Source organism: Schistocerca serialis, chromosome 4 (assembly GCF_023864345.2).
Source record: "Schistocerca serialis cubense isolate TAMUIC-IGC-003099 chromosome 4, iqSchSeri2.2, whole genome shotgun sequence".
In the NCBI taxonomy this organism is placed as follows: domain Eukaryota; kingdom Metazoa; phylum Arthropoda; class Insecta; order Orthoptera; family Acrididae; genus Schistocerca; species Schistocerca serialis.
This window is the reverse complement of record NC_064641.1, coordinates 15,878,533-15,890,947: the sequence shown is the minus strand read 5'-3', so window position 1 is coordinate 15,890,947 and position 12,415 is coordinate 15,878,533. Positions and strand designations below refer to the sequence as shown.

General features: G+C 41.5%; 1 protein-coding gene across 1 annotated transcript in view; it reads left to right on the top strand.

Annotated features, from left to right (window-relative positions):
- The window catches only part of LOC126473669 (solute carrier family 22 member 7-like), a 241,284-nt gene that overhangs the window by 166,169 nt on the left and 62,700 nt on the right, over positions 1 to 12,415 (top strand). The window lies entirely within an intron of this gene.

Below are 12,415 nucleotides of genomic sequence, written 5' to 3'. Positions count from 1 at the left end.
GCACGATTTAATGTTCTAAAAGGACCCGATGCGAAAACCATCCGTACGCTCTTCGCAAAATTTCAACGAACAGGCAGCGTAGCTGATGATCTAGTGGGGCATGTTGGCCGCAAGCAAACCGCAGTTACGCCTGAAAACATCGCCACAGTTTCTGGAATTATTCAGCGAAATCCAATGTCATCCGTCCGTAGAATTGCATCTGAGACTGGTTTGAAGCGTTCCAGCACGCGGAAAATACTGAGAAAGAGCCTACACACGTTTCCATTCAAAATTCAAACGCACCAGGCCATACCCGTACGAGCTGTGCAACAAAGGGTTGCCTTTGCTAATCAGATGCTCACAAGGATTTGATGTTGACTGCATCTGGTTTACAGATGAAGCACACTTCCACCTGAATGGATACGTGAATAAGCAGAACTGGCGATTTTGTGGTTCCGAAAAGCCATATTGGTGCGAAGCGAAACCCCTGTATTCTCCTAAAGTTACTGTGTGGGCTGCAGTATGCAGCAGATGCATTATTGGCCCTTTTCTCATTCGAGAAACGGTCACTGGTGCACGTTACGTTGCAATTTTGGAACAATTTGTCGCCACACAGCAAGCGTTAGAGGATCGACCAGGTACTGAATGGTTTATGCAAGATGGAGCCCGACCACATCGGACCGGACAAGTGTTTCGTTTTCTTGAGGAATACTTCGGGAATCGAGTCATTGCTTTGGAATATCCCAAATTTACTGGTGCAGGCATGGATTGGCCTCCATATTCGCCGGATTTGACTCCCTGTGACTTTTTTTTTGTGGGGCACAGTGAAAGACATGGTCTACCCGAAGCATCCCGCCACGCTGGACGAGCTTGAATCGGCGATCTCTGTGGCATGTGAATCCATTTCGGTTGAGACACTACGAAATGTGATGGCGAATTTCATTCTTCGTTTCCGCCACCTCTGTAGTGTGTAACCTCCCCCCTCACTTACCGACCTTAATGACAGTGAAAAATGAAACCGCGTGTACCTAATGGGAGTTTTGGAAAAGCAATCGTCACCGAAGTTAACCTGTCGGTAAAGAGGGAGGAAAGGGTTACATCTAAATGAAAGGAAAAATGCAAATGAAACTGGTGGAAATTAATTTTGAAAAGGGGTAAAGTTAATAAAGAAAGTAAATGTGCGGCCGTTACGTTAACAATTAACTAGCGGTAATTAGATATTTGAGATTTGGGGGAAATCACGGTCGCCAGTCCTAAGGACAATTACTATAGTAACTGAAAAAGAAAGGTTATTACACATATAATTAACACTAGAAGCGTGGCAACTGAAGGTTGACACGTGTAGTGTGAAAACTGAAAGTTTGTCAGAAGTAATAAATTTCGCTACACCCTGACTTAATTTAGCAAAAGAATTAATAACCGGAAAATCGAAAGTTAATTTAGTGACTGAAGTTAATAGTGAGCTTTCTTTCTGAAGCACATCGAAATTCAGTAAAATACGGTTAGTCTTGGACTACCTCATCAATCATTTCAAAAACTACTTGAATCTACGCAATTTAGAAATAAGAGATTTAACTTTGAACTTGAATTAAACGATTCTGAACAATTAACAATAGTAAAATTTAGTACGTACCAAGCTGAGCTGCAGTCACAGGTAAGCTAAAATACGGTAACAAAACTCGCACTCTTAATTTGTGCTTGTGTAATCTAACTATTGTAGCCAGCTAATGCTTGAATTGAACTTTGAAATTAAAGCAGTGAAATGGAATTATGCTGGCGTTTGAATTTCAACGACACTCGGGTTCATTTCGGAAAAGGAAGGGACCCTGCTTGGCAATGCAACTGGGACAATGAGCAACAGAGGTTCATGCTAAGTTGCTGTAATTTTGCGAGGCAAATGGAACAATTTGAAAAGCTGAGGTCTGCCATACAGTTCTGAAACTTTACGTGCTTTTAGTCTTCCTTGTTGGTTGATTGAAGGTTTGAAGCCGTCGATCGAGGAGGTGGCGACAGTCACTCATTGTCGGCCGTCGCTGTTGCAGAAGCTGGATGTTGGCGCGCCTTCTTCTCGACACGGTCACCAGGCGAAACGGGCTCTTGATGTGCGCTAGCTAATGCTTCCCGTCCGCGACACCATGTCAGAAACTATCATCGCGAGTCGAGCGCAATTACATGCTGCCAAACCCCGAAAGCGCGGCAACTCGCGGGAGCGTCACACAACACACCTGCTCCACTCGCTACTCCAGCCAGACTCTCACTGCCCGCGCTCCACGCGGCAGAGTTCACACTACCAAAGATCCTACACACTTTGATTCTTCACACGACCCATCGATGTAATCGTTCGATAGCAGTTTTCCCTAGGCAAGACCCAGCGTAAAAATACAAATACTCTTTACACAACAAACCAATTATACATCGGCATAAGTGCATAAATATATATATACAAACAGTAAAACAATTACAATATATAAAGAGACAGAAATGTCATATCTTGAGGTAACAAAACAAGGAAAAAAAATAATAGTACAATAGATGGAAATAGGAGGATATGCATTTCCGGCGTTACACGTGCCCCACATTGTCTGAGGATGTTCGTGTAACGTAAACAGACTCAGAAAATGTCGCAAAAAAGAAACAGCGGAAATGCATATGCTCAAAACATCAACAAAATTTAGCATTCGTCTAATTAACCATAAATCAATTTTTTAGACCATAATAATTGAGTGGAGACACTCCTAATCTTATTCCACTCTGTCATCTTGATCAAAATAAAACAGGTTGACAACATATTAAAATTCATAGAAAATATAGAAAATGGTTTAGCTATTCCAAAATCATTAAAATTCGTAACACTATGAGGAATGGAATACTATTTGCAAAATTAATTAGATTGCATGGTCATAAAACCAGGTAGATCAAAATACGCAAATAAATAATTAAATAGACTACACATTTTATATAACCTTTTCATAATTAATATTCTCGTCACGAGAATCTACTTAACGCTAAACAAGAAAATAATACACATCAGATCGAAAAAAACATAAATATTGACAGTAGAATTCTTTCAGCTGTCCAGGAAGAAAAACAATTCCGCCTTCCGTACTCGCAAGTACAAAGAATGCCGACAGCGGCCCAAGAGCCAACAGCGACACAAGAGCCGACAGCGGCTCGCCTCGCCAGTATTGTTGCGCCCTCGTGTGCGGCACGCTTGATCTCACTCGCCCTTGTGACGGCGTTTCCAGAACGTCCGTTTCACTGAATTCTTTCGGAAAAACTCACTCCCGAGTAATCTCAAGGAGTCCATAAACACTATCACAGCGGATAACTCAACACTGTCCATCATGACACGCATGTACTAGCCTGAAACTTAAAACAGCGTCTAAGTACATCGGCAATGACTAATAAATCACATATTCATGAAATCTTACAGCTATTTACAAAATCATATTTACATTCCTTAATCTACTGTGACTCAGCTGAAAACTTAACTAGCAGCTTGGATTTTTCAGTTGATTAGATCATGATTAAATTGATTAAAATTAAATTGATTAATCAAAATTAATTACTTATTAATTACAACTTCTTTAATTACCTTGGTCAGTCAAAAGCATGGCAATCTAGCAAACCTTAAATCTTACACTCTATATTTACATATTGTACAAATTACCCATTGTGTGGTATTAATCGATCCTAGGTTGGTACAATTTCAAATCTACTATATTTCGTATACCTAATAGCTTTCCAGAGCTTGGATACTCTAAGCAATAAGCATTTGTGTGAGGTATACCAATGACTTTATATGGTCCATTATAAACAAACTTAAATTTAGAGATTTCATTGTCTATCTCGCTCGATTTCTCATGAGCTTTTACAAGTACTAAGTCTCCGATTGCAAACTTAGCAAAACGCGCTTTAGCGTCATGACGACGTATGCGAGCATCAGCTTTTAGCTTCATTACTTCTCGCAAACGATCTTTTTTCACACCAATACTAATGTTAATCCGTGGAGGGAATTTGATTGTCTCTTCCAATTCACTTTCTACACTTTTGTCAATGCCGAAATTCCTCATGTTACGGCAGTTCAAACTCATTCCTACGTCAATGTCATCCGGCCAGTTAACAATGTGTATAGGCTGGTATTGCCTATGCACACCGTCTCCTGCCTCGTCAAAACCAACTACCATTGTTTTATCTAGTGACATACATGTCAAAGTTTTGCTTTCGCAGTTAATCACTGCACGGTACTTTAATAGCCAATCTAACCCGATAATAACTTCCGTAGTTAAGTCTGGCACGACGACAAACTCTTGTTCAAATCGTGCCCCACATATCTCGAAGTTGACAAAAATCTGTTTTGTGACCGGTTTACTGGCCTTCCCAGTAGCACCGATAATTTCCACTCCTGTTACTGGTATAACTACGATGCCGGGTCTGTCTTTCAGTAACTCAAATATTTTCCCAGATACAGCACTCAATTCTGCACTGGTGTCAATCAACACGTTTAGTTGTAGGTCGTGCATATTAACAGACACTACTATCTGTCTACACTTGTCCTCGACTGTTTCTTTATTTTCCCACAGTAAATCCTCGTCTATATCCAGGTCATTCCAGAAAAAACCATCCGGCTTTGATCCTAAATCCGGTTTATCTGGCGGCTTTTTCAGTCTCTGTTCACATACAGTTTTAATTTCAACACGTTTGTCCTGAGGCATAGTCTGTAGCTTCGCCTCCAACACCGAAACCTTTTCCTGTAACTCGTCAACTAGTGAGTGTTGCATTGCTATCAATTCACTAATTGTCACCTTCGTTGATTCCTCTTTAGTCAGATTGATCTCATCTGCCAATCTACCTGGAGGAATGTGCCCAGTAGTATCTGCAATTACTTCCTCTAGATCTGCGCAACCCACACCGTTATCGTCTGACCGTATAACGTCAGCTCTAACCTCATACACTCTGTAATCTGCGTGCTTTTGTACCAATCGTGTTCGGCTATCACTAAAATTTTCGTAATCTTTCTCCTTAATACTCTCGCAATGTTTAAACTGGATGTTCGCGTCGGATGGGTCGGCTACTTCTACCATTACAACTTTCGGTAAAGTCTGCCGGTTAGGGCCAGAACTTTCCGTTACTACTTCAACATTCAACTCCTGCGGGACGAAACACGACGCATCTTGCTCGTGCTCCCCATTAACATCAACTATTTCTAGTAAAGTCTGCCGGTTAGGGCCAGAACTTTCCATCACTTCACAAATACTATCTTCCTGTGGGACGAGACGCGGCACATTCTGCCCGCGCACTCCATAAATACTTCTCCCATAAAGGCCCCTATAATCTCTTAGTTCGTCGTATAAGCGACCGAACTGCCTTAACCAGACCTCATCCCTCTCTGCATCCCCTCGCTCAATGACGGACGTGTTATCCGACATCTGATCTTCTCTCAACAATTGCGAATCATTCTTAAACTCAATCTCCAGTTCCGCTGTGGGTATTACAGCAGGCACCTTATAATCGATTTCCGGAACACTACTTAAATTGTTCTCACTGACAGTGAATGTATCTTCTACTGCCGTGTATACAGCTGATCTACTACTTGTGGGCGCACTCCTTTCTCTTAACACTGGCACACTCTCCCGCCGTTGATTATTCCATACGGAATTTTCATAACGACGACACCTGGGTTTTCTCCTGTTATTGGGCCGCCAAAATTTCTCCACGCCCGGTCGGCCCCTCACCGGCGCGGCTAATGGTTTCCCTGTCTCGTCCCAGCAGATACGCTCCCCGGATGCTGCTGAGGCGGCTGATCACACCCTCTGGCGTTATTACTATTCTGTGAAGCCCGTATCACGTTGGTATGATACTGGTTTCCGTCATTCCTGTTATTATTTGCATTGTACCGATTGTTATTACGGTCCGAACCATTATTGTTATTGCTGCCATGGTTGCAGTATGCATTATTCCCATGGTTATTGTTGTTGTGGTTGCTGTGGTACCCGTTGTTGTTACCACGGCCTCTACCCCTGTCGCGATTATTGCGCCAATAGTCCTCGTCCTCAACTCTTCCCAGGAAATCATTGATTGTCCTGTGATTGCTTCCTACGTATCGTTTTGTATCATCTGGAAGCTTCTTGTAGAGTTCCCAGACTATTTCGGATTCCGAGCGGCGATCACGCAAATATTCCAACTTGCGGATCCAGCCCTCACAAAACTCCTTCATCGAGCCGCGCGAATTCGCATCGAAAGGCCTCGATACGACAAATTCGCGCCAGACACTTTGCTGTTTTTGCTCTGACCAGTATTCAGCCAGAAACAAATTTTTAAACTCGTCAAAAGTCATGTTCGTAATGTTGAGGTTTAAGCCCCAACGCTTGGCATCACCAGCCAACACATCAATAACCGCATTAATTTTTCTCTCATTAGTCCATGATCTGGGTAAAACTCTTTCACAATTTTTAATGAAATCCGTCGGGTGTATACCGCCTTTTTTCAAGGGGTCGAACCGCTCCTCTTTCGTCAACAACTCCGAACTATGTGCACAGATTGGCACATAGCTCTGTTTTTCGTCAAGTTTCTTTTCTAATTCCGACACTCTCGTAATTACTTGGCAAGTGGTTGTCGCAAGCGTTTCCACTTCCCTCTTTTTCTCTTCGCAGGTATTAGCCTGCTCCCTCACTTTAGTGTCTACTTCGGACACTAAAGCCTTTAAAGTTTCCACCTTCTGTTGATCCTCTTTTTTCACTAATTGAATTTGTTCCGTCACCTTATTCTCGATGATCGGAGCAACTGCTTCTCCTACACTTTTCTCGATTCTGCTAATTTCGGAATCAAAACGAGTATTTATGCTCGCAATTTCCGCCTGAACGCCTATCATTTCCTGTTTAAGATTACCGATTTCGGTATTAATTACAACAATATCTTCTTTGATTTTATCAACTTTTGTATTAACAACTCCAACATTGTTGTTAACAACATTAATAGCTTTGTTCTGATTGTCTAGCTTTCGTTCAATCTTTTCAGACTGAGCTTCTTGCTTGGCAGACAGAGCTATAATTTCTGCCAATTGACTCTTGATTTCATTAATCAAAACAGTCAATAAATCAGTTAAATTCCCGGAGACTACCGGTTTTACTTCCGTAGCTGGTTCCTCTATACATGTTCCCCCGTATTCATCATCAAGGGGTACAGATTTGATTTTCGCTTCCGATTCCGAAACATTTTCTAAAGTTTGGAATTCCATTTCTGCTCTTTGTTGCGTTTCAGCGGTCGCGTCTTTCATGCTAGCCGCCTGCCCCTGAACAATGGGAACCGCCGTGCGCGTTTCCCACTGTTCGACCGATTGTTCCGTATCCAAGTCTACCAAATTTTGGTAATTGTTGCCTTCACTCATTTTAATAATTTTCAATATAAATGACAAATCTCAAATGTAATTAGGATTACTCCCACTACTTATTCTCGCTGACGTAACGGCCTGTACGTAACCAGTACTTTGTTACGACATTTGCACCAAAGAAAATTCGTGTCCAGAACAACCTCAAATCTGAAGATTGTCCTGTCACGGTCGCCACGTGTAACCTCCCCCTCTCACTTATCGACCTTAATGACAGTGAAAAATGAAACCGCGTGTACCTAATGGGAGTTTTGGAAAAGCAATCGTCACCGAAGTTAACCTGTCGGTAAAGAGGGAGGAAAGGGTTACATCTAAATGAAAGGAAAAATGCAAATGAAACTGGTGGAAATTAATTTTGAAAAGGGGTAAAGTTAATAAAGAAAGTAAATGTGCGGCCGTTACGTTAACAATTAACTAGCGGTAATTAGATATTTGAGATTTGGGGGAAATCACGGTCGCCAGTCCTAAGGACAATTACTATAGTAACTGAAAAAGAAAGGTTATTACACATATAATTAACACTAGAAGCGTGGCAACTGAAGGTTGACACGTGTAGTGTGAAAACTGAAAGTTTGTCAGAAGTAATAAATTTCGCTACACCCTGACTTAATTTAGCAAAAGAATTAATAACCGGAAAATCGAAAGTTAATTTAGTGACTGAAGTTAATAGTGAGCTTTCTTTCTGAAGCACATCGAAATTCAGTAAAATACGGTTAGTCTTGGACTACCTCATCAATCATTTCAAAAACTACTTGAATCTACGCAATTTAGAAATAAGAGATTTAACTTTGAACTTGAATTAAACGATTCTGAACAATTAACAATAGTAAAATTTAGTACGTACCAAGCTGAGCTGCAGTCACAGGTAAGCTAAAATACGGTAACAAAACTCGCACTCTTAATTTGTGCTTGTGTAATCTAACTATTGTAGCCAGCTAATGCTTGAATTGAACTTTGAAATTAAAGCAGTGAAATGGAATTATGCTGGCGTTTGAATTTCAACGACACTCGGGTTCATTTCGGAAAAGGAAGGGACCCTGCTTGGCAATGCAACTGGGACAATGAGCAACAGAGGTTCATGCTAAGTTGCTGTAATTTTGCGAGGCAAATGGAACAATTTGAAAAGCTGAGGTCTGCCATACAGTTCTGAAACTTTACGTGCTTTTAGTCTTCCTTGTTGGTTGATTGAAGGTTTGAAGCCGTCGATCGAGGAGGTGGCGACAGTCACTCATTGTCGGCCGTCGCTGTTGCAGAAGCTGGATGTTGGCGCGCCTTCTTCTCGACACGGTCACCAGGCGAAACGGGCTCTTGATGTGCGCTAGCTAATGCTTCCCGTCCGCGACACCATGTCAGAAACTATCATCGCGAGTCGAGCGCAATTACATGCTGCCAAACCCCGAAAGCGCGGCAACTCGCGGGAGCGTCACACAACACACCTGCTCCACTCGCTACTCCAGCCAGACTCTCACTGCCCGCGCTCCACGCGGCAGAGTTCACACTACCAAAGATCCTACACACTTTGATTCTTCACACGACCCATCGATGTAATCGTTCGATAGCAGTTTTCCCTAGGCAAGACCCAGCGTAAAAATACAAATACTCTTTACACAACAAACCAATTATACATCGGCATAAGTGCATAAATATATATATACAAACAGTAAAACAATTACAATATATAAAGAGACAGAAATGTCATATCTTGAGGTAACAAAACAAGGAAAAAAAATAATAGTACAATAGATGGAAATAGGAGGATATGCATTTCCGGCGTTACACGTGCCCCACATTGTCTGAGGATGTTCGTGTAACGTAAACAGACTCAGAAAATGTCGCAAAAAAGAAACAGCGGAAATGCATATGCTCAAAACATCAACAAAATTTAGCATTCGTCTAATTAACCATAAATCAATTTTTTAGACCATAATAATTGAGTGGAGACACTCCTAATCTTATTCCACTCTGTCATCTTGATCAAAATAAAACAGGTTGACAACATATTAAAATTCATAGAAAATATAGAAAATGGTTTAGCTATTCCAAAATCATTAAAATTCGTAACACTATGAGGAATGGAATACTATTTGCAAAATTAATTAGATTGCATGGTCATAAAACCAGGTAGATCAAAATACGCAAATAAATAATTAAATAGACTACACATTTTATATAACCTTTTCATAATTAATATTCTCGTCACGAGAATCTACTTAACGCTAAACAAGAAAATAATACACATCAGATCGAAAAAAACATAAATATTGACAGTAGAATTCTTTCAGCTGTCCAGGAAGAAAAACAATTCCGCCTTCCGTACTCGCAAGTACAAAGAATGCCGACAGCGGCCCAAGAGCCAACAGCGACACAAGAGCCGACAGCGGCTCGCCTCGCCAGTATTGTTGCGCCCTCGTGTGCGGCACGCTTGATCTCACTCGCCCTTGTGACGGCGTTTCCAGAACGTCCGTTTCACTGAATTCTTTCGGAAAAACTCACTCCCGAGTAATCTCAAGGAGTCCATAAACACTATCACAGCGGATAACTCAACACTGTCCATCATGACACGCATGTACTAGCCTGAAACTTAAAACAGCGTCTAAGTACATCGGCAATGACTAATAAATCACATATTCATGAAATCTTACAGCTATTTACAAAATCATATTTACATTCCTTAATCTACTGTGACTCAGCTGAAAACTTAACTAGCAGCTTGGATTTTTCAGTTGATTAGATCATGATTAAATTGATTAAAATTAAATTGATTAATCAAAATTAATTACTTATTAATTACAACTTCTTTAATTACCTTGGTCAGTCAAAAGCATGGCAATCTAGCAAACCTTAAATCTTACACTCTATATTTACATATTGTACAAATTACCCATTGTGTGGTATTAATCGATCCTAGGTTGGTACAATTTCAAATCTACTATATTTCGTATACCTAATAGCTTTCCAGAGCTTGGATACTCTAAGCAATAAGCATTTGTGTGAGGTATACCAATGACTTTATATGGTCCATTATAAACAAACTTAAATTTAGAGATTTCATTGTCTATCTCGCTCGATTTCTCATGAGCTTTTACAAGTACTAAGTCTCCGATTGCAAACTTAGCAAAACGCGCTTTAGCGTCATGACGACGTATGCGAGCATCAGCTTTTAGCTTCATTACTTCTCGCAAACGATCTTTTTTCACACCAATACTAATGTTAATCCGTGGAGGGAATTTGATTGTCTCTTCCAATTCACTTTCTACACTTTTGTCAATGCCGAAATTCCTCATGTTACGGCAGTTCAAACTCATTCCTACGTCAATGTCATCCGGCCAGTTAACAATGTGTATAGGCTGGTATTGCCTATGCACACCGTCTCCTGCCTCGTCAAAACCAACTACCATTGTTTTATCTAGTGACATACATGTCAAAGTTTTGCTTTCGCAGTTAATCACTGCACGGTACTTTAATAGCCAATCTAACCCGATAATAACTTCCGTAGTTAAGTCTGGCACGACGACAAACTCTTGTTCAAATCGTGCCCCACATATCTCGAAGTTGACAAAAATCTGTTTTGTGACCGGTTTACTGGCCTTCCCAGTAGCACCGATAATTTCCACTCCTGTTACTGGTATAACTACGATGCCGGGTCTGTCTTTCAGTAACTCAAATATTTTCCCAGATACAGCACTCAATTCTGCACTGGTGTCAATCAACACGTTTAGTTGTAGGTCGTGCATATTAACAGACACTACTATCTGTCTACACTTGTCCTCGACTGTTTCTTTATTTTCCCACAGTAAATCCTCGTCTATATCCAGGTCATTCCAGAAAAAACCATCCGGCTTTGATCCTAAATCCGGTTTATCTGGCGGCTTTTTCAGTCTCTGTTCACATACAGTTTTAATTTCAACACGTTTGTCCTGAGGCATAGTCTGTAGCTTCGCCTCCAATACCGAAACCTTTTCCTGTAACTCGTCAACTAGTGAGTGTTGCATTGCTATCAATTCACTAATTGTCACCTTCGTTGATTCCTCTTTAGTCAGATTGATCTCATCTGCCAATCTACCTGGAGGAATGTGCCCAGTAGTATCTGCAATTACTTCCTCTAGATCTGCGCAACCCACACCGTTATCGTCTGACCGTATAACGTCAGCTCTAACCTCATACACTCTGTAATCTGCGTGCTTTTGTACCAATCGTGTTCGGCTATCACTAAAATTTTCGTAATCTTTCTCCTTAATACTCTCGCAATGTTTAAACTGGATGTTCGCGTCGGATGGGTCGGCTACTTCTACCATTACAACTTTCGGTAAAGTCTGCCGGTTAGGGCCAGAACTTTCCGTTACTACTTCAACATTCAACTCCTGCGGGACGAAACACGACGCATCTTGCTCGTGCTCCCCATTAACATCAACTATTTCTAGTAAAGTCTGCCGGTTAGGGCCAGAACTTTCCATCACTTCACAAATACTATCTTCCTGTGGGACGAGACGCGGCACATTCTGCCCGCGCACTCCATAAATACTTCTCCCATAAAGGCCCCTATAATCTCTTAGTTCGTCGTATAAGCGACCGAACTGCCTTAACCAGACCTCATCCCTCTCTGCATCCCCTCGCTCAATGACGGACGTGTTATCCGACATCTGATCTTCTCTCAACAATTGCGAATCATTCTTAAACTCAATCTCCAGTTCCGCTGTGGGTATTACAGCAGGCACCTTATAATCGATTTCCGGAACACTACTTAAATTGTTCTCACTGACAGTGAATGTATCTTCTACTGCCGTGTATACAGCTGATCTACTACTTGTGGGCGCACTCCTTTCTCTTAACACTGGCACACTCTCCCGCCGTTGATTATTCCATACGGAATTTTCATAACGACGACACCTGGGTTTTCTCCTGTTATTGGGCCGCCAAAATTTCTCCACGCCCGGTGGGCCCTTCACCGGCGCGGCTAATGGTTTCCCTGTCTCGTCCCAGCAGATACGCTCCCCGGATGCTGCTGAGGCGGCTGATCACACCCTCTGGCGTTATTACTATTCTGTGAAG